Source organism: Rattus rattus, chromosome 13, assembly GCF_011064425.1.
Source record: "Rattus rattus isolate New Zealand chromosome 13, Rrattus_CSIRO_v1, whole genome shotgun sequence".
Classification (NCBI taxonomy): Eukaryota; Metazoa; Chordata; class Mammalia; order Rodentia; family Muridae; genus Rattus; species Rattus rattus.
Window position 1 is genome coordinate 18,874,625 of NC_046166.1, and position 22,609 is coordinate 18,897,233.

Sequence of the window (22,609 nt, forward strand, 5' to 3'; positions counted from 1 at the left end):
CAAACTCCTCGATCCTCTGGCTCTTACAATCTTTATGTCCCTTCCTGTGCCATGATTCCTTAGCTTTAGGTTCAGGGTTTTTTTGTTTGTTTGTTTGTTTTTGTAGATGTATGCATTGGATTTAGACTTCATATTCTGCATTTGACTGATTATGATTTCCTGTAATGATCTCTGTCTGTTGCAGAGGGAAGTTTCTTTGATGAGAAGAGTACACTTATTTGTGAGTATTAGAGCTAATATTTAATAATTTAATAATTAGAGGTCATGCTGTTTTAATAAATTATCCATTGTAGGTCCTCCGACAAGATTCATGACTTATCTAGCACTGGCTAGTTGTCTAGGCCTCTGGTACGAGGCATGATTTCCCACCTTTTAAGCAGGTATTAAGTCCAAGTAAAGAGTTATTGGTTGTTACCAGGGTATGAGAGCTACTACTAGACCCTTAGCATTACCATGCCATGCTAGGTAGTGTTGTGGTTTATAGGTGACATGGGGATGGGGGATTGTCGGTGGTTTCTCTCCTTTGGAAACTTACAATCCCCTTATAGTACAATGAAAGCCTGTCATCAGAAAGGAAGCTTTCAGGCTACTTTCTGCCCTGGGTCTCTGAGCCCTGATTCTGAAGTGTATGAAGTCTTCAATAACAGGGACTTGCCTTTTCTTTTGGCATGAGGAAAGGTAAGGACAATAGCAATATCCTGTAATGTTTTGGGAGTCGTTTGGATAACCTTAACAACTCAGAAGAGGGCTTCTTGTTGGATTTTTGTTAGATGGCTTTGGCTATTAGAGAAAGCATTGTCAGTCCAGATGACAAAAATTAATATAAACCACATGTGTATATTTGCAAATGTACTTGTGTGAATTATGGGTTTACTTGAAGTACATAGTTAATAGTATAATTTCTTTGACTTTTGCCAACACCTTATTATTATTTTATTCTCCTCTCTCCTTTGTATTTATCTTCCCCCCCCTCCTTTATTACAGCCCCCCCCCCAGTTTTTCATATTTTTTTCAGGTCAAATCTCATACCTTCTATTCCCTTCTCTATTGCTTTCCCATCCCTCTACCCTGGCAATGGTTCCTTGTTACTTCCCTAGTTTCTGCATGTACTCCAGGATATGTACTTTCATCTGAAGATTTGGAGCTTGGAGGACCCTGTAGAGAGAATATGGTCGCCTCACTCAATATGATTATTCTAGTTCCATCAATTCACTAGCAAAGTTCATGATTTTGTTTTCTTTGCAGTTGTACAGTATTTCACTCTATATGTGTAACACATTTTCATTATCCATTTTTGCTTGATTGTATTTCCTAGTCACTGTGCGTGAGCAAGTATCTGCAGAATAGGATGTTTAGAAGCTATGGGAACATTCCCATAGTGGTACTAGGGAATAGTACCACTCTTTTAAGGCATCCATCCCCCTTTTAACATCCTCTTTCTAGGCTTCTGGCCTCCAAAGGAACTCAAGGTGAAATACACAAAATTAGAGAATCTTAACTAGGAGTCATGTCTTAATGAGAACATGCAACATTTGTTTTGTGTGCATGGGTCACCTCACTCAGTGTATATTTTCCAGTTTTACCCTTTAATTACCAATTTCACAATTGTTTTTCTCTATATAGATGAAGAAAATTCCATTGTGTGTGTGTATATATATATATATATATATAGAGAGAGAGAGAGAGAGATACCATATTTACATTATGCAGTCATCAATTGATAGACATCTGTGTTGATTCCATTTACCAGGCATAGATAGAGAGTGAATAGATTATCAATATCATGAGGATGAATAGAGTATCAAACATGAAGAGAACTTATCTCAGTAGTAGAATAAAAAGTCTTAAGTGCATTGGAGACATTCTGGAATTTAGAACAATGGAATTTTCCATCTGTGTACATGACCACTGAAATATAATTATAAAGATGTCATAAATAATGAATAGACTCTTAAAGCTCATACCTTGAAGTAGTAGTACACATCACCTCTGCTTCCACAAACTTACCAACATAAATCACACAAATAAATATGTAGAAGACAGAAGGCAGAAGCAATCCTCTTCTTGAATGAGGAGAACTGAAATTTTATGAATGAACCTCAATAGTTTCTACAAGTAGGAAAGGTGATGAGAACAGCTGAGCAGCCGACAAATGTAATAAAGCTGTTGGTCACATGACTGCTGTCTTAGCTACTTGTCTTCTCACTGATGAACTACTTGACTAAAGCAACTTGAGGAAGAAAGTGTTTATTGTTTTAATGTTCATAAGGGCAAGGAAGATGCAGTAGACAGAACACAGACAAGATGGCCACATTGCATCTCCAGGCAGGATGAGTGTACCAGCAGAGAGAGAGATGATGGCTAGTCCCCATTGGCTTCCTCTTTTATCCTTTGTCTTCACTGTGGAATTCTACTCTATGAGAGTACCTCACAAATTCAGGATGAGTCTTTCCTTAGTGCTCTGGAAACACCCTCAGAGACATACAGTGTATGTCACCTAGGTAACTCTATATGCATTTGATTATGCAGTTGTCTTCACATCCACAAATACTAAATTGCATTATCCTGAATTTTCTCACTGAACATCTTTTTTTCCCTCTGTCAGGAAAGCAACTCTCCTTTTGAATATATTTTAATATGTTGCATACATTTAAATGTATGCAGATCTCCATTTCTAGCATTATTACTTTTGCTATTACCATTATTGCATGTGCAAATAACTGAGAGTGTGCCTTCTTTGTATTCAGATTTTACTCATAAATTGTCAGAAATTTATCATACTATAGATCAAAGAAGGAAACTTCTTCCACTTGGATCTGATTTAAGATGAAAATGAAAATAAGACTTAACCCTCCCAACAATGACCTTGACCAAGTCCCTCTCCAAACAATATCTCTGACCAGATTCTCAGGGTATTACTTCATCCATTAGACTCACTGTTACACACTCACAGCTACAGAGTATGCAGCCTCACAGATATGAAGTATACAGTATCAAAGCTATGGTATTCAGCCTCACAGACATGAAGTATGCAGTCTCACAGCTATGGAGTATGCAGTCTCGCAGCTCTGGAGTATGCAGTCTCACAGCTATAGCATATGTAGTCTCTGTTCTGCAGTGATCCTCCCATTCATTTCACTTGCCTTGTTCTTTTTCAACCCTTGAGTCTCAGATTACAATCTGCTTCAGGACTTATCATTTTTTAAACAGGTTCAGTGATTTCATTGACATTTTTCACTTGGCTGAGGACAGTAGATTACCTGGAAGATTATCAGTGCTTAACAGCATTGATTGAATGGTAAACCAAAAGTCCATTCTGTATACTCTACTACCTCTAAGTACTTGAAAGGAAAGCATTACTTTCTCGTTCAGATTGAGTTGAATGGAACCATACAATCTGCAACTTTACATATATAGCTCCTTTTATTCAATATAATTATTGTAAGATTCATCCACATTGGTCCATGTTATTGTTGAGTAGTATCTATTTGGAAAGCTACGTGACTGACAGTATCCATTCGCCTGGTGATGAGATTCAGTCCAGCACAGAAGCCACAGCCTTGTATGTGCATCACTGCTTTGACCAATTCTTTGTCTTTCAAAAACTTAGTATTGGTTTAAGTTTAAATTAACAAACAACAACAAAACGGTTTTTCTCAACCTGTCAGATTTCTCATCCCCCGTCTTCTGACCACTTCATACTTCAGGAAACCGAACAACTTCTAGACCCTTGGAAGTGTCTTGATTCTCTTCTCCATCAGTACTTTGACAGTTTCACTTCTACCCTCAACAAAGGGAATCATTTCCCGTCTGATTTACCCTTTCCTTAATGTCTTAATTTCCTAACGATGGTGTGATTTTATATATGTAATGATTTTTTGTCAATTTTGTAATTTGGCTTTTAACTCCTAGAATACTATCCCACACACAGGCATGCTTATCTTAAAAATCAGACAAAAAGACCATTTTAAGCAAAGTCGTATGTAAGCTCCAGAGAAGATTAATGTCATGTTTATCTCTCTGCTGATGATAATGTGGTCATCTTCTATGAAAGACGTGATGGGCTATTATACCTACTTTTCACTGCTGTCAGAATAGCTTTGTTAGAGTTAATACAATGTTAGAGTTAATACAATAGTTTTGTTAGAGTTAATACTGGGTCAATGAGACAAATCTTTAAAGTTCCTGGCAAGTTTCTGCCATGTATTTGCTTCATTTTTCTTTCCATAATTGTTTTTTCCTTCTTGTATTTATAATATACCTACCAACCTGAAAGTGAATGATAATGCATATTAAATAAATAACTGTTAAATATTAAATATATGTATACATTGGTGTATACTATAAATAGATAAAGGTATTTAGCAACTATATAATATAAATAAAAGCATATTATTGTTTAAATTTCTCATGCATGGTATATGGCAAATGGGAACACAGCTATCATTTCATATAAATAGAAACATTCTATATATCTAAACCATTAGTATAGTGTTCAAGGAGGACTGAATTATCTAAACATATGTATAATTATATATAGACATGCATATAAGACAGCACATACAGCAGATTTTTTTTAAAGCTGTGGGATGTGTGTCGCACCGTAAAAATGGAATAGTTTAAAAATAGCAGGATCATTTTTCTGCTGAAGAAAAGAAATCATAGTGGTGTCACAAACATGGTGTTAATCTCAGAACCTTCTTGTGTGGTCTAAGAACCCATGGGAAGTAGATTAGAGGGTTTTTTTGGGGGGGGGGGAGGTATTGGTCATTGTTTTTTATTTTGTTTTGCCTTTATGTTTGTTTGTTTGTTTGTTGTACAGTTCAAGGTCTGGCTATCTCAGTCTTCTCCAAATGTCAAATATTTATCCTTTAGGACACCACTTCAAAAACACCAGAGCAGGCTGCTAGTATATTGGGGTTACACCTCAGAATATTTCACGGACTTGACAGATGATTGTAAGGAAGGCTGTATTCTGAAAAAATCTTTCATCTAAGGCCATACCTTGGGCACATAATTTGTTGCTGAAGACTGAGAGGCATGATGGGAGAACAGCTGTGAGTGGGAGGTTAAGATTCTGTGTGGGGCAGCACAGAAGGCTTCAGACTGGTGGGTGCCGGGTTGCATGGCGTCCTGGATTCAACAAGGTGTGAATGATTGGAGAACTACTGTTTCAGAGAAGACCTTATGTCACTTCTCAAGGGAAGGAAGCAAGACTTTGAGCTCTGAGTCTCGGTTTCTCATTTCGCCCTTAGTTTCCTCCTGTGCCTTGACCTTCCTACCAACACATTTTGCATTGGAAACATGATCTGAATCACAGCAATGCTCAGGGCCGTCTGCCTCTCTTTTCTCTTCTCAGTGTTTCATGGGAGATCCAGACTTAGGCTTTGGGCAAACATATGCAGTGGTGGCAATCACCTGGCCTCTAAGGAAAAGATACTTCCAAGCTGTTGTGCAAGCTGTGTATATATCCTAAATGAAAGTATTTTAAAGATCAATTAGACTACAGTGCCCCCTCGTTTTAGGCTAAGGAACATTTAAGAAGATATAAAATCACCAAGTAATTCAGCAGTTGATCCCCTCTGGTACCCAAGTATCCTCCACTTGATCTCCCAGAAATCCATTGTTCTGCTTCTTTAAAGGCAATTTCTATAAACCTCTGTGACTACATGTAAGATACTTTGTAAACGAATAAAACATCAAGTGATTAATTAGTGCATGATAAATAGAGGATGAAAATTGAAAATTTGTTTCAGTATCAGTCAATAAGCATTCATAAGTATAATAAGCACAGCATAGCCAATAAGCTGCATTGGATAACGCTGTTATGGCCTGCAACTTCACTGATTCTTTTAATTTCCTAACATAAAAGCAGAACATATATGACATACAAGTTCATGAGTCTCTTCTCATATGATTCTATCTGACTTTTCTAAAATGTTAGTAGATATTAATAGACTGTCCAGATGCTTAACCACTAATGTTGTTAAAAATTTTGGTATTTTATGCTACTTACTATGAACAGAATTTTAAAAATGCAGAACCCTTTTGCTTATGGATGAGGAGGAAGTTGCATGTAAGGAAATATTTCTCAGGGGATTTCTTGGGAAACTCATTGAGTCCAAGTCTTTGGATATTATCTAAGTCAACAGTATAAAAAAAAATCTTCTAATTTTATATGCAAGTAAATTAAATTAACTACAATATTTAAGTACTGAAGTAGCAAAGACTAAACTATAGCAAGAAATGTGCAGACAGTGATGAGAGAAGCGTTGTTGTACAAGACAGTACACGGTAATGTGTTCTTTGCTTCCCAGCCACACATTTGTGCACTGTTTCAAATGCATCACTAGTTCTATCTATGCCGGGTCAGATCATCTCTCGGGAGAAATCACAGTAGATGCTTCCTTTATGGACTTAGTTAAATTTCAATTCAATATTAAATTCAATATTATTTTTACAAGCATAGATTTCATATTGAATATATACTAAATTTTATGTATCAATAAGTCACTGAAATACCATAGTTCTATCTATTGTTGGTCAGATCATCTCTCCTCAGGAAAATTGGACATGTGAACTGCCTGAGGATCAGCTATACCTCTCTTGAAATGTCCCAACATATAAAAAAGATGCTGCCTTTATGGACTTAACAGAGGAATGGATACAAAAAATTTCAATCTACAATAATTAAATTCTTTAAAATTACAAATGGTTGGAACTGGAAAATTTTTGACAAGCATACATAGTATTTCATTGATAAGTGAATAAATGCTTGATTACCCTAGATGCCTGAAATAAATGAAACTCAAGACAGATGATCAAAATGTGAATGCTTCAAAGAATTTTAAGAGAGAGCGTGTTAAAACGATAAGGACCCATTCAATTGTGGCCAAATTAAATATGATTAATTCTTTTTACTGAAATACCAGAGGCAATGCACAGCAAACCACTGAACTGGATTTAAAAAAACTGCATTGCAACCAGAGCTTCCAGGGACTAAGCCACTACCTTATACGTGGGATTTAGGTAGCAGTGAATATCCTAGTGGTGGGAGAGTGTCCTTGAACCTTGGGGAGGTGGCAATGGGGGAATGGGGAGGAACCCCATAAAAGTTTAAGGGGAGGGATTGGGGATGTTTGCCCCCCGGGGAAAGGAATAACTCTGAAAAAAAAAAACTCAAGTTAATTAAAAAAAAAAAAAGAAAAAAAAAAAAAAAAAAAATGTAAAAGTCATGGGTGATAGTGAATGTAGTCACAGATGCCACCCAATAAAACTTTACTAGCACATACAAAAAAAAAAAAACTGCATTATGTGGAAAAAATTTTTTCAGAGATGATATACTCTTCTACCACCTGAGAACCCCATAATGACGTTAATTAATTCTCGATGCTTGAGTTATGCGTTGTTTTATAGGTATCACTTTTATGTTTAAGTATTTCTATAAATGAAAAATACTTCTGAATTTGTAGCTGTTTTTCTGGTAGAAAATATTTATAAAATGGAGATACCGAATATTTTAACTTTCTATATTTTCCTATTAGGATAAACCTAAACATCCATTCAACAGGATAGCTGGAACATGCTGTTTCTAGTAGCATGTGTATATCTTGATAAATGTCTATTGCTTAATCTTGCTGGCCAACCTGATGAAATCAGCTTGATCAAATGAACATAGAAACAAATCTCTGGCCATGCCTCTAAGGGATTATCTAGATTCGATTAATTAAGGTGAGAAGACCCAACCTAAATGTGGGTGCTATTAGTCCAGGAGCTGGTTTCCTAGACTGGATGAAATGTGAGACTGTCACCTGAGCACCAACATCCATTGCTTTCAGTTTTCTACTTATGGATACCACATGGCCCGGTACAGTTTACTCTGCTGTCAGTCTCGGCTAAGGTGGAGTGTATCATCTGGAACTGAACAACTGTCTGGATAAACTCCTCCCACCTTAAGTTGCTTGGTCACACATTTTGTCAGAGCAATGAGATTATTAGTAATTCTCATATATGTTTATATTTTAAAACAAAAGAGTTGTGGGTCTTGGAGATAGGAAATAGTTTATCAAATAGTTTATCTTAATCTTCCTTAAGAATGCAATTGCAGCCACTCTTCTGCTTATGCAAGCATATTGGAGTAACCCTCATGGCTCACCATCTAGATGCAGTATCTGTGATGGCTAGTGTCATCAACTTGACAAAACCTAGAACCCTCTGAGAGGTGGCCCTCCAGGGCACACCATTATCTCAATTATGTTACTTGAGATGAGAAGACTCACCCATAGGGAGTGGCACCATTCCATGGACTGTTATGCCCAGAACCAAATAAAAAGGAGAAGGGGCTCTGAAGACATTTGTTCATTTCTCTCTAGTTCTTGTTTGCGGATGTGATTTGAGGAGTGTCTCCAAGCCCATGCTGCTTTCACTTTCCACATTTAACGATATCTTGAACTGTAAGCAGAGAGAAACAAAACCATGAGAGCTCCTTTGAAGGTTCTAGGGAGGAGTGCAGTTTCTCATATACTCTGCCTTACTAAAGACCTGTTCTCTGTTTAGGGAAAGTTGTCCTCTTCAGTCGAGCACACAGCCTCTGGGGGGATGCTTGGTACCAGAATTGTGCATGAGGTATAGTGGAGAAAACCAGAAATATAATCTCTGTGTTAATCAGTATCATGAACCAAAGAAAGCCAGGGCAAGTAAAAAAATTTTTAAAAAGAGTCAGACTGCCATAAAGTAGAAGCTTCCTTAAATTTATACATACATGAAGGCATTTATTTTTTAAACCTGTATTTTTTAATTGGATTTTTTTATTTACATTTTAAATGTTATCCCCTTTCCCAGTTTCCCATCTATAACCAACCCCTCTATGCCATTCCCATCCCCCTACTTCTATGAGAATGATCCCCTTTATGTATATACTATGGCTTCCATATAGAGTTTTTCTAGGATCACAAGTGTGTGAACAAAGGAACCTTCTGCATCCATGTTTCTTTTAATGGCATCTTCTCCTTCTGTTTGTTTTGTCATGTCCTGATATGTCAGTTTTGTTTTAGCTTATATTTTATTTTATTATTACCCCATGGAAGCCTGTTCATTTTCTAAAGTGAAACAGAAAGTAGCTGGATCCAGTTGCTTGAGGAGGTGAAGAGGAACTGGGAGGAATAGAGAGAAGAAGGAAAACTGTAATCAGGGTATACTAAGTTAAAAAAAAACTATTTTCAATAAAAGGAGGAGAGGACCAAAGCATTTTAAAAATCCCTGCTTTTTCTTTAGTTGCTTTTGTTAGGACATTTTATCACAGCAAAAGAAGTCCAGCTACTGGTCTAACTAACAAGGTTCTTCTTTCTTTCTTAATAAACATGGAAAACATTCAATTCATTTGCATTCACATGGTAAAAATGTTGCCACTGCTTAGGCTACAAGAAATTCATAGTTCAGTCATGTCTCAACTGTGCATAATGCTGTATTTCTCCATGTTAATGACAACAGATAGCCAGGACCTACAGACTACAAAGTTATAGTTTTGATGATGTTTTGATAGAATGCATACTGTTGAGCATAAAAAATAGTTTTCTAAAAGTCAGAAGGACTTCTCAGCACAATGAAACGCTATTTGGTCCAATGCTCTAAATATCTTGAAATAGCCCGTGAGAAGGAAGAAAAGCTCTGCTCCCCTGATAAAAAGAAAACAACAATATTCAATGGTATTTTATAATTCCAGAGGTAATGTACACATGAATTCTATATCAAATAGAGTAGGCAAAATATCTAAAACACTTGCTATGTTGATTCTGTATATCAGTTACCATCCCACATAATTAAGGACTTAAAAACAATCATCATTTGCTTGTATGAATGAGAGACTTGGAAATACTTTCCTAGGTTTGGATCAGGGTTTCTCAAGATGATCAAAATACTTTCTGGGACTGTTGGAATGAAGTTGGCAGGAACTGCTAATTAGACTACCTATAAATCTTAGAATATTGTCTTGCAAGTTCACTGTCTATGTGTAGCTCTCTACAGAAAAATTCAAACCAAAGAAATTTCCTTGCTGAGAATAAATGAAGGAAGAGGGGTGGGAGAGAGAGAGAGAGAGAGAGAGAGAGAGAGAGAGAGAGAGAGAGAGAGAGAGAGAGAGAGATTGATTCTCTTTGGCCAATCTTGTGATTAATTGACACCCTATCACTTTCCCTATCATTTTCCTTAGTATATACTATAGCTGTGTATTTAAGTCAAGATCTGATGAAGAACAAGGCAGAAAGAAATTATAAGGAAGTGGGTTACTGCTATAATTCAGAGATTATTAGAAGACACTTTAGAAGTTTCTTTCACATTGAGACTCAAAGCAAAGGCTTTCTGCTTAGTCTGGCCTACAGAACAACAGATTGTGTCTCCCAATCCATAGACCTCGTCAACCTAATGCCTCAGAGTATGAGAGTTCTATCGGTACAGTACATAAAAATTGTATAAATCACAACAACCACAAGCATCCGACTCATCGACTAAGATGTTGGAACAAAGTTACACCAGCTTTCACAATCAACAGTTCTCCTTTTACATAACCCTCAGTATAGATTAATTACTCATTGTAATTGTCAAGTGGACAGAATCAACATAAAGTCTTTTGACAGGAGTAATGTATATGCCACAGAAATTCAGCATCCTACTTTTGCAGGAATACAAGTAGAGGTAACAGAAACAGAAACAGGCCTGAGGAAATGACTCAGTGGTAAAGTGCTTGCTGCTAAAGTGAGAAGGCCCATGTACAAATCCTCACCAGTATAGTACAAGCCAGAGAGGCATGAATGGTAGCCACCTATAAATCCCAGCATCCAAACAGCATCCCTGAAGCAAGCTGCCTGGCTAGACAAGCAAGAATGAGAGAGCTCCAGATTCAGCAAGAGAGCCTGCCTCAATCATTGAAGTAGACAAAAAAAGAAGAGAACACCTTGTTAGAATAAACTCCTTCCACTCACTGCAATTGCTAAAGTCCGTCACCCACTATGATCTGCATCGTTATATCTGAGGCAAAGAAGTTTCTATGATAAAATGGTCTTGTCTAGACACACATCTCCAAATTGTGGACTGCCACATAGCACCCAGAAGCTTCATTAATTTTCCGTTCTCCAAATCTCCTACAAAAACCCCAAGTATCCCCTTTCATTTGGAGCACACTCCTTTCCTGGTATATCACTGTTTGCAGTCAACAGTCCATTCTGCTGAGATCATACTTGTCTCTTGCCTCCATATGCCTCAAAAATCTAGCACAAGTGATATGAATGTGTACACTCACACATGTGAACCTGCATGTAGACATGCATGCATACTACAGGCACATACACATACACACAAAATTATTAAGAGAAACAAGCAGCCCTCTTTGTCAAAGAACTCGTGGTCAGTTATGAGCCAATGCCATGAGAAGGCATAAGGAGATTGATGTGCTCATTTATGTTAGTGAATCTTCTGCCATGCTGCCTCCCCTCTCTCCAGCTATGATGACAGACTCAGCAAAATAGTCCTCCGGTTAGTTTTCTCAGAATAAAAAAAAAAAAGTAACTGAGTCTGCCTTGCAGATGGCTTAACACCAGGAGTCAGCAAACATTTTCTACAAAGGACTAAAGTAAATATTTTGAGCTGTGGGGACCACATGCAATCTGTCACATATTCATTTCTCTCTATTTCTATGTTATGTTTTGTTTTATTTATAACCCTTTATCTAGAAAACACATTCCTAAACCCACAGGCCATATAAAACTGGGCCATGGGCCAGTTTGGGCCTGTGATTATAGTTTTCTAATTCATGCTTGCAGAACAGGCTGTAAACCCTGTGAGCACCTGTCACCATTAGGGCTTCATTCTAGCATAGCTCCTCAGAAAAGTGAGTGCTATAAGCTACCCAGTGGTGCGTTCAATGGTACATTCTACTTTCCCTGGATGAGAGATAGCTTGAGATTACCCACTTCTCAAGAGTGTGATGAACGAGGAGAAATCTACCTGAAAGATTGAGAGAGGCATAGTGTGTGTGTGTGTGTGTGTGTGTGTGTGTGTGTGTGTGTGTGTGTGTTTTCAGCTATGTTGGAATATTTAAGGCTTGGTGTAGTATGATTGTTGAGCTTTGATGGTGAAATATGGCCCTAGCTCTTGGTGATTGTGTTCTTTCTATTCTCCTCAGGATGAGGTAGATTTTTTTTTTTTTGGAACTGGGGACCAAACCCAGGGCCTTGCACTTGCTAGGCAAGAGCTCTACCACTGAGCTAAATCCCCGACCCCTGGTGATTGTGTTCTTACACTGGTATCTAGGCATCTGTATTTAAGATGATTATAGGTCTAGGTGTAAATGTCTGACTTTGTCTTAGTTGGATGGGCATTTTGTTCCTTGGTTTTTGTTTCTTCTTTGGTCTCTGGTCTTGCAACCTGGATTTCTGGCAGCTGGTGTGACCTCTGGTACAGCAGGGAGGCCTCATCCAGGCTGGGGGCTGGATTTCTGGTGGCTATCATGGCTTTTGATCCAGCAATGTGTCTCTGTTCTTGTTGGATGGGGGGACAAAATGATGGGGAATGATGAGATTTTGGTAAAGTGTTGGGGCCCTGAGAGCGAGGACCTCAGATGAGCAGCCTCTCTGGAGTTCTGACAGACAACCTGTTCTCACGTCCAGCAAATGAGTCTCTGCCTGAGTTTACCTATCTGTTTTTCTGTCTTGCCTGACCCCAACCTATTCTTCAGATTGCTATAGCCTGTACCTGAGCAGAGGATATTCACCTCTGTAGGGGCAAGGCAATGGCAGCACAGACGGGTAGTGGGACAGAAAGGGGTATCAGAGGCTTGGGTGTTTTGGATCTGAACCAAGGCTGTGAGAGGTTTCTGAGCTCAGGTAAGCCTCTTACCTGTTCTTCTGGCTAGCATACTTTGGACCCTGAATATTTGACTTTTTTATCTTTTATTAAATTCCCTTTCCCATAAAGGAGAGAAAGAATTCGAGAATGGGGAAGAATTTCATGAAACACTGCCATTCCAATACAGCATGTGCATGAACACACCGCGGCTATGGATACCCATACAAGAATAGGACCTCCAGGATTCTATCATGGATAGAAGAAGTGACCGTGATACCCAACCCATTCTAAAGGAGCCACTGACTTAGTATTTGCTGGAGGGGATGATGTCACGTTCTCTGATGATGTAGCCACTGTGCTATTATGCAGGTGTAAGGGATTCAAAGGGAAAAGAGGGGTTAAAGGAGGTAAAGTGTATAAATATAATCACAGTACACTGTCCATATATATACAACTGTCAAAAAAGAGAAATAAATATAGTTCTTTTCTTATTAATTTAGCAAAGTTGGTTCATTTCAAATAATGTTAACCCCAAAGCAATGTAAAGCATCTGAAAAACTGTTTTAAGAACCAAAGCGTGCATCCGGTTTAGATTTTCCTAATAGTCTATGCCAAGATAAACTTAACTATGGCGAGACAAAGTGAGAATGGTGCTTAACTCAGGGTATAAATTTGTGCTGAAGAATTGAAAGCAGGAAGAAGGGAAGGCTGGGATGTACGGTGTCTTCCCAAAATGCCAATTGAAGTCTAAACCTTGTACTTTCAGTGTGACCCAATAAGAAATCTTTGCAGGTGCAGTCAAATCAAGAATGAGATTATAGTATACCAGGGGTACTTAAAATCTGTACACCCCAAGCCCTTCATAACAGAAGAGAAGGAAAACAGGGTCTCATAAAGATGGAGTTAGAAATTGGTTGACACAGCTACAAGCCAAGGATCCAGCACAAGTGAGGAAGCCAAAGCGTTCATTCCTTTTAAAAGGGGTAAGGCCAATATGACACATTGAATTTAATCTAAATATCTTATAACTATAACAGGGATATTTCTCTGATTTTAGCACAGGCTAAAGCTAACACACGAACCTAGGCACTAATAAAATGGTAATGTTCTACACCTTGGTGGACCTTAGGGTTGTATATTTGTCAAAGCTCAGCAAATGTACACGAGATAGTTGCAGTTCTTCACATATTAATTTTATTCTTCAAAAAAAAAACAGATATCAAAATTTGATTAATGATTTATCTGTTGAATTTTTAAGATTGATGCATGGTGATAGCTAAAACTTTCTTTGAATTTCATTTTTAAAATCAAGTGGTATGTGGATGCTTTGAAGATGACAGATATGACCTTTAGCTGATACAACGGGATATTAATTTTGAACCCAGAAAGTAAATATGTAGTTGTTGTTGTAAAGTATCCTGAATTTTTCTACTTAAAAATATTCACAGTAAATTACTGGACAGAAAGGGTAAGCAGTATTCTATATTATGATCTGGCTGTTATTCCCTTCTTTCTTTTAGAACTGTAGAAAATCCCTAGTAGTGAAGATCAACACATTCTTTGTAATTTTCCATAGAATACGCTTAGCATCATTGAGTAGGCAGGCTCTGTATATGAAAAGACAAAGGTAAGAAATAACACCTATGAGAAAGGCATGTGTGTTCCCAGGACTTCTCTGATGTGCACAGAACACCCAGCAATCTATAGCTCTGATATCAGCAAAACGGCTGGCTAACTCTAGGCCAGGAAATCCTTGTAGCCAATACTACACAATGTTACCAATTGTAAAGGCTGACTTTTGTGAGTCTCAAAAACTTTCAATTACACATAGGCAGAGAGCAAGAAACAAAATAAATTTAGGGACCTTGCCTAATTATGGATTTAGACAAATGTCAGGATCTGTCCTTTTTTAACTATGACAAAATTCTCTTAAACTAATCTCAGTTCTTTTGTTATATAATATTATTAAATTTATGACAATCTAATACTTGTATATAATCTATTAGGGTCATACTTATCCCTACTACACTTTCTCCCCTTTCCAATCCTGCTGATTACTAATTTTCCTAATTAGTATCCCTCCTGGAATGAATGTCCACCTCTCTCCTCCCCTCCCCTCTCTGTGTGTGTGTGTGTGTGTGTGTGTGTGTGTGTGTGTGTGTGTTATTTGTGGTCATGTCAGAAGACAGCATGCTACCACATTCAACCATATTCTCTGGCACTTCCAATCTTTCCACTACTTTATTGTTATTTTTTTATAATTCTTTTTTGGGGGGATATTTTTAGTTACATTTCAAATGTTATTCCCTTTCCCTATTGCCTAGCCATAAGACCCCATACCATCCACCTCCCCTTCTTCTATAAGGGTGTTCCCCCTCCCCAATAACTCCCCTTTATGCCCCCTGACATTCCTCTGCACTGCAGGGGGCGGGGGTCCAGCCTTGGCAGGACCAAGAGCTTCTCCTCCCATTGGTGCCCAACAAGGCCATCCTCTGCTACATATGAAGCTGGAGCCATGGGTCAGTCCATGTGTCGTCTTTGAGCAGTAGTTTAGTCTCTGGGAGCTCTGGTTGGTTGCCATTGTTGTTCTTGTGCGGTTGCAAGTCCCTTCAGCTCCTTCAATCCTTACTCTAATTTGTCCAATGGGGACCCCATTCTCAGTTCAATGGTTTGCTGCTAACATTCCCCTTTGTATTTGACATGTTCTGGCTGAGTCTCTCAGGAGACAGCTATATCAGGCTCCTGCCAGCATGCACTTCTTGGCTTCAAGAATATTATGTAGTTTTGGTGGCTGTATATATATGGGCTCTATCCCTAGGGAAGGCAGGCTCTAAATAACCATTCCTTAAGTCTCTGCCCCAAACATTGTCTCCATATCCTCTCCTAGGAATATTTTTTGTTCCCCCTTTTAAGAAGAACTGAAGCATCTACACTTTGGCCATCCTTCCTGTTCAGCTTCATGTGGTCTGTGAATGGTATCTTGGGTAATCCAAGATTTTGAGCTAATATCCACTTATCGGTAAGTGCATACCATGTGTGACTTTTTGTGATTGGGTTACCTCACTCAGGATGATATTTTGTAATTCCATTCATTTGCTTATGAATTTCATGAAGTCACTCTTTTTGATAGCTGAGTAGTATTCCATTATGTAGAGGTGCCACATTTTTTTTTAAATCCACTCCTCTGTTGAAGGGCATCTCGGCTCCTCCTAGCTTCTGCCTATTATAAATAAGGCTCCTATGAACACAGTGGAGCATGTGTCCTTGTATATTAGAGCATCATTTGGGTATATACCCAAGAGAGTTATAGCTGGGTTCTCAGATAGGACTATGTCCAAATATCTGAGTAAACTCCAGACTGATTTCCGCAGTGGTTGTTTTAGTTTGCATTCCCAGCAACAATGGAGGAGTGTTCCTCTTTCTCCACATCCTCACCAGCATCTGCTGTCACCTGAGACTTTGATCTTAGCCATTCTGACTGGTGTGAGGTGGAATCTCAAGGTTGTTTTGATTTGCATTTTTCTGATGATGAATGATGTTGAATATTTTCTTAGGTATTTCTCAGCCATTCGATATTCCTCAGCTAAGAATTCTTTGGTTAGCTCTGTACCCCATTTTTAATGGGACTATTTGGCTCTCTGGATTCTAACTTCTTGAATTCATTGTATATTTTCGATATTAGTCTCACTATCAGATGTAGGATTGGTAAAGAACTTTTCCCAATTGATTGGTTTTCGTTTTGTCTTAACCACAGTGTCCTTTGCCTTACAGAAGCTTTGCAGCTTGATAAGATTCCATTTGTCGATTTTTGATCTTAGAGCATAAGCCATTGGTGTTTTGTTCAGGAAAATTTCCCCAGTGCCCATGTGCTCGAAGCTCTTCCCCAATTTTTCTTCTATTAGTTTGAATGTACTAGTCTTATGTGGAGGTCCTTGATCCACTTGGACTTAAGCTTTGTACGGGGTGGAAAGAATGGGTGAATTTGCATTCTGCTACATGCTGACCTCCAGTTGAACCAGCACCATTTGCTGAAAATGTTTTTTTTTCCATTGTATGGTTTTAGCTCCTTTGTCAAAGACCAAGTGAACATAGATGTGGGAGTTCATTTCTGGGTCTTCTATTCCATTGCTCTACCTGCCTGTCTCTGTATCATTACCATACAGTTTTTATCACTATTGCTCTGTAATACTGCTTGAGGTCAGGGATGGTGATTCCCCAAGAAGTTCTTTTATTGTTGTGGATAGTTTTTGCTCTCCTGGGTTTTTTGCTATTCCAAATGAATTTGCAAATTATTCTTTCTAACTCTATGAAGAATTGAGTTGGAATTTGGATGGCATTGCATTAAATCTGTAGATTGCTTTTGGCAAAATGATAATTTTTACTATATTAATCCTGCAAATTCATGAGCATGGGAGGTCTTTCTATCTTCTGAGATCTTCTTCAATTTCTTTCTTCAGAGGCTTGAAGTTCTTGTCATATAGATTTTTCACTTGTTTAGTTACAGTCACACAGAGTTATTTTATGTTATTTGTGACTATAGTGAAGAGTATCATTTTCCTAATTTCTTCCTCATCCTGATGATCCTTTGTGTAGAAGAAGGCTAGTAATTTGTTTCAGTTAATTTTATACCCAGCCACTTTGTTGAAGTTGTTTATCAGGCTTAGTAGTTCTCTGTTGGAACTTTTGGGGTCACTTAACTATATTATCATATCATCTGCAATGGTGATATTTGACTTCTTCCTTTCTAATTTGTTTCTCTTTGAAGTCCTTTGGTTTTCTGATTGCTCTGGCTAGGTCTTCAAGTATTATATTGAATAAGTAGGGAGAGTTGAGGAGCCTTCTCTAGTTCCTGATTTTAGTGGGATTGCTTCAAGTTTCTCTCCATTTAGTTTGATGTTGGCTAGTGGTTTGCTGTATATTGCCTTTACTATGTTTAGGCATGAACCTTGAATTCCTGATCTTTCCAAAACTTTTAACATGAAGAGATGTTGAATTATGTCAAAGGCTTTCTCGGCATCTAATGAGATGGTCATGTGGGTTTTTTCTTTGTGTTTGTTTATATAGAGGATTGTGTTGATTGATTTCCATATATTGAACCATCCTTGGACCCCTTTGAGGAAGCCTACTTTATCATGATGGATGATAAATGCAATGAGTTCTTCAATTTGGTTGGTGAGAATTTCATTGAGCATTTTTGTGTTGATATTCATAAGGGAAATTGGTCTGAAGTTCTCTTTTAAGGAGTGTCTTTGTGTGGTTTAGGGATAAGCATAATTGTGACTTCATAGAAGAAATTGCGTAGTGCTCCTTCTGTTTCTATTTTGTGGAATAGTTTGGACAGTGTTGGTATGAGTTCTTCTATGAAGGGCTGGTCAAATTCTGCACTAAACCCATCTGGTCCTGAGCTCTCATTGATTGGGAGATTTTTTTTGAAATTTTTTTTATTAGATATATTTCTTTATTAACATTTCAAATGTTATTGCATTTCCCGTTTTCCTGTACATAAGTCCGTATCCCCTGCGCTTCCCCCATGAGGGTGTTCCCTCGCATCCACCCCCCTTATCGCCCCTCCCAACATTCCCCTGTAGTGGGGGTCCAACCTTCGCAGGACCAAGGGTTTCCCCTTCCACTGGTGCCCCAACAAGGCTATTCTCTGCTACATGTGCAGTTGAAGCCCTGGGTCAGTCCATGTATAGTCTTTCGGTAGTGGTTTAGTCCCTGGATGCTCTGGTTGGTTTGCATTGTTGTTCTTATGGGGTTGCAAGCCCCTTCAGCTCTTTCAATGATTCCTCTAATTTCTCCAAAGAGGATCCTGTACTCAGTTCAGTGGTTTGCTGCTAGCATTGACCTCTGTATTTGACATGCTCTGGAATTTTCTCTCAGGAGAGATCTATATCCGGTCCCTTTCAACATGCATTTTTTAGTTTCATCAATCTTATCTAGTTTTGGTGGCTATATATGTGCCACAAGTGGGGCAGGCTCTGAATGGCTGTTACTTCAGTCTCTACTCTAAATTTTGCCTCCATATCCCCTCCTATGGATATTTTTCTTCCCCCTTTTAAGAAGGAGTGGGAGCATCCACATTTTGGTCCTCCTCCTTCTTGAACTTACTGTGGTCTGTGGATTGCATCTTGGGTAATTTGAGCTTTTGGGCTAATATTCACTTATCAATGAGTGCATACCATTTGTGTTTTTCTGTGATTGGGTTACCTCACTCAGGATGATATTTTCTAGTTCATTCCATTTGCCTATGAACTTTGTGAAGTCATTGCTTTTAATAGCTGATTAGTACTCCATTGTGTAGATATTCCACATTTTTTAAATCCATTCCTCTGTTGAAGGGCTTCTGGTTATTATAAATAAAGCTTCTGTGAACATAGTGGAGCATGTTTCTTTGTTGTATGTTGGAGCATCTTTTGGGTATATGACCAGGAGGAGTATATTTGTGTCCTTAGGTAGTGGAATGTCCAATTTTCTAAGGAACCTCCAGACTGATTTCCAGAGTAATTGTACCAGTTTGCAATCCCACCAACAATGGAGGAGTGTTCCTCTTTCCCCACATCCTCGTTAGCATCTGCTGTCGCCTGAGTTTTTTTATCTTAGCCATTCTGACTGGTATGAGGTGGAATCTTAGGGTTGTTCTGATTTGCATTTGATTGGGAGACTTTTAATAACTGCTTCTATTTCTTTAGGAGTTATGTGATTGTTTAGATGGTTTTGAGGATTGGTATAAATGTCCGTTTTGGAGAAAAATATCTGCCATAAGTCATGGAAAGGATGTACGTAGGTCAATCCTCACCTTCACTGCTGTCTCAATGGAGATTCCCTCCTCAGAAGGGTCATTAATACATCAAAATCAAAGATTTCAAATGTATCAACAGAGATCCACAGATAATAGGTCAACACACATGCAACCCACAATGCTGACACATTGTCTTGCTTTGTTGGATAAAGAATGTTATCAAATCCTGTTAAATGTTAGCTTACTCTCTCCTGAACCAGCTAAGGAATATATACTCTGCATCTATATGTCAAGAAAAATAGAATCATGTTTACAGCTTAACTGAAATGTTCTCAACTTCAGTTCATAAATGAACCCTGTAGCAATATCTCAAAAAAGTGCTTTCAGGTTGAAATTGAAGTTGCACGAACTTACTTAGGGTTTATTTCTAAAATGTAAGGCGCTGTGCATATGTCATAGAATTTTGAATGCTCCCAGTTATTTTTACTTACAACTCATGTTACCTTTACTTACTGCATCATATGACCTCTTTTCTTATTTATTTTAGGCAAAGGTGGAAGATAACAGAGATAGTCAACCAGAGGAATAGTCTCCACTTTTGCTGAAGGGTACAATAGAACCCTTCAGCAATGATATGGGAAGCACGTGATGTTTTATATCTGCTTCCACAGAATGTGTCAGAATAAACTAAAAATGCCATGCTTATGATGCATTCTGTGAGTGAAAAGGGCTTAATGGTTTTATACAATTTCAGTTTTGATTAGAAGAAACAATCCACAAAACAATGAAACCACAAAATGAAGCTGTAACATTCATGAATAAATATTTACTGGATACTATCTTATCAACATATATTTTAAGATCTATAAAAATGAAAAATAATTTGACAAAAACACATTAGGAATTGACCAAAATAGTTAACTATCTCCATGTTAAGTTCAAAAAATTAATGAATGTTTATAAAAATAAAATAAATCAGAACTACTACCTCTGAAGATACTATGCTTATTCATATACTTACACTGGATCACTACAAAATATAAATCCTTAAAATGTATTCTTCTAATTGTATCGCCTAGAAGTCACTAGCTGAACAGTCCATAGACACTAAACCTTTATTTAAATATATTAGTGTATTTAGTAGATTTAGTAGTCATTTTCATTCATAGCTTACTGATCACCCCTATTTATAATCTAAAATTTTATGTATCTAAATGTTTTGACTTCTGTATGGGATCAATATATATGACCTGTATGGGATCAATATGCTAAAATTTGAGTCACAGGTGTCTTGGAGATGCCATGAGTGTATTTGGAACAGATTCTCTGTTTTGTGCAAGTGTAGCCTACTTTTAAAAGCTGGATATCTCTCCAACCCTCTTGTCTAATTTCCAATACAGTATTATAATTCTTTTATATACTAAACCATAAGTAAGCCAGAGTCAGAAATAAAATATCATTTATTATTTCCTAAAAATATTCAGACAAAAATGATTTTCTGAACTTAAATTATTTACTATCTGAATAACTATTTTTTTCTTTTGTCTCCTTTCATCTGGTTTTGTAAACCTAGATAAGAAAGTTATATTCCCTAAATAGTCGGATCCCACCAGGAGAGAGGAGGTCTCCCAAGAGTGATGACTCACCTGAGAGCACAGATGAGATGACTAACAGACAGGGTCTGTAACAGGACCCAGCATTTTGCTACATACAGGAAACACACCTAAGTGACAAAGAACGACACTTCTCAGAGTAAAGGGCTAGAAAAAAATTTCCAAGCAAATGACCCCAAGAAACATGATGGAGCAGCCATTCTAATATTGAATAAAATCCACATTCCTAACTAAAAGTTATCAAAAAAGATAAGGCCGGGCACTTCATACTCGTCTAAGAAAAAATCCACCAAGATGAACTCTCAATTCTGAATTGCTCCAAATGCAAGGTAACCTCATTCATAAAAGAAACTTTACTAAAGCTCAAAGCACATATTTCAACTCAAACAATAACAGTGGGAGATTTCAACACCCCATTCTCATCAATGGACAGATCATGGAAACAGAAACTAAACAGAGACAGTGAAACTAACAGACGTTATGAAGCAAATGAATTTAACAGATATCTATAGAACATTTCATCCTAAAACAAAAGAATATACCTTCTTCTCAACACCTCATGCTACCTTCTCCAAAATTGACCATATAATTGGTCACAAAACTGGCCTCAACATATACAAGAAGATAGATATAGTCCCAAGTATCCTGTCAGATCTCCATGGAAAAAGGCTGGTCTGTAATAACCAAAAATGACAGAAAGCAGACATACGCATAGGAGCTGAACAACAGTCTACTAAATGATAACTTGATCAAGGAAGAAATAAAGAAATTAAAGACTTTAGAATTTAATGAAAATGAAGGGACAATATATCCAAACTTATAGGATACAATGAAAGCAGTGCTAAGAAGAAAACATATATCTCTGAGTGGCTTAAAAAATGAATCGAAGAGAGCATACACTAGCAGCTTGACAGCACACCTCAAAGCTCTACAACAAAAAGAAAAAAGTACACCCAAGAGGAGGAGACAGCAGGAAATAATCAAACTCAGGGTTGAAATCAACTAAGTAAAACAAAAGGAACTGAACAGAGAATCAACAAAACCAGGAGCATGACAAATACAGAGTTGTATACTCATAGTCAATCACTGAACTTAGAACAGAGTCCCCAGTGGAAGAATTAGAGACAGGACTGCAGGAGCTGAAGCTGTGTGCAACCCTGTAAGAAGAACCAGATCCCCCAGAGATGCCAGGGACAAAACCACCATCCCAATAGCACACAGGGATGGTCCTATCACTCCATCCATATATGTAGACGATGCCCTCATTGGGCTTCAGTGGGAGGAGAGGCCCTTTGTCCTGTGAAGGCTTGATGCTCCAGTGTAGGAGTCTGTCAGGGTGGGGAGGTGGGTGGGAGTTGGTGGATAGGTGAGGGAGCACCCTTATATAAGTAGGGGACGAGAATATGGGATAGCCAAT